We start from the raw sequence: 1,314 nt of genomic DNA, 5'->3' as shown, positions 1-1,314 counted from the left end.
TATCACTGTTCATGTCTTTAAAATACATTTCTAGTGCTTTCAATTCAAAAAAAATTTGATTCACATACACTTTAGTATTTCAGAAATGAGCATGGAAAAGAGAAGGCCAAAGATCACTAATCATAATTATTAAAAAACAGTAACCCAAATGCTGAAAGCAAGCCTGAGTGACTGAAAGTCTCCACTCTTTTAAGATTAAAATAATAAAATTTGCCTTCTGATCTTAGTGATTCAGCAATCTCTGCCTTCAGAGATTTTTTGGCAAACATAAGCCCAGAAAATCAAAACAGACTTTTTCAAATATCTCAAAATGTTGAATGCCAGATATTTCTGGACCATATTTCACACTTAATCATGTATTTCTGGACTCACAATAAAACCTCCACACTTGCTAGCACTTTAGTCAGCAGCCAGAGAAGGGTCCTGTAGAAAGATACAAAATGCAAAAGGATCAAATAATGCTTTTAGAGCAATGTTTGCTCCATTATTTTCTACAGATGCTTCCTTCATTGATTTGTCCTGGGACCTGCATGTGCTGGTCTTCCTTTCTACCTACTTCATGCTCCTTGTACAAAGATGGTGTGATTTTTGGGGTTGTCCCATTGAAGGCCAAGAGCTGGACTTCAATGATCCTTGTGGATTCCTTCCAATTTAGGATATTCCATGGTTCTATATTTCTTCATCTGAGTCTTTCTAATGAAGTTTTACATAGCTGTAAACAAAATATTCCTTGCACAGGTAACTGCCCTTTTTAGGAAACAAGAAGGAAAGGTGAAGCTTTAGATACTTGAAAACAAGTATGAAAACAAGTACCAAAATACTGCATTGCACTTGCAGCTGCCTCTTTTGGTGTTGGAATCAGCTGCTGGAACTGATGGAGAGGGCTTTAAACTAGAATTGATGAGGAAAGGGGCTACCGACACCATTGGGTTGGCATGGCATCACCTGAGTGTGGTAAGTGCTCATGGGAATATTTGCACTGCTCCTGGGAGCATGGATAGCTCAGAAGCATATCTGAAATGCTTGTACACCACTACACAAAGTATGAGAAAAAATCAGCATGAACTGGAAGCGTTGGTCAGAGCACAGAGCTGCAGTATCACTGATGTTAGTGAGACTTGGTGGATTGAATCTCCTTTATCAAAGGACAGCCTTAGGGTAACGGAGAGGTCCAGCAACATAAAATGTAATGCTGAAGAAAAGTCACATTGGTAATGGTTAATTAGTTTGTGGGCAGCTTTGCAAAGCACAGCTACAGTGTTGTACAGATGGCAGGTACAAACAAGCTCTCTACTTTCTGATTAAACAGCCCAT

Source organism: Pseudopipra pipra, chromosome 1 (genome assembly GCF_036250125.1).
Source record: "Pseudopipra pipra isolate bDixPip1 chromosome 1, bDixPip1.hap1, whole genome shotgun sequence".
NCBI lineage: Eukaryota > Metazoa > Chordata > Aves > Passeriformes > Pipridae > Pseudopipra > Pseudopipra pipra.
The sequence above is the reverse complement of the archived record's forward strand: the minus strand, read 5'-3'. Positions refer to the sequence as shown.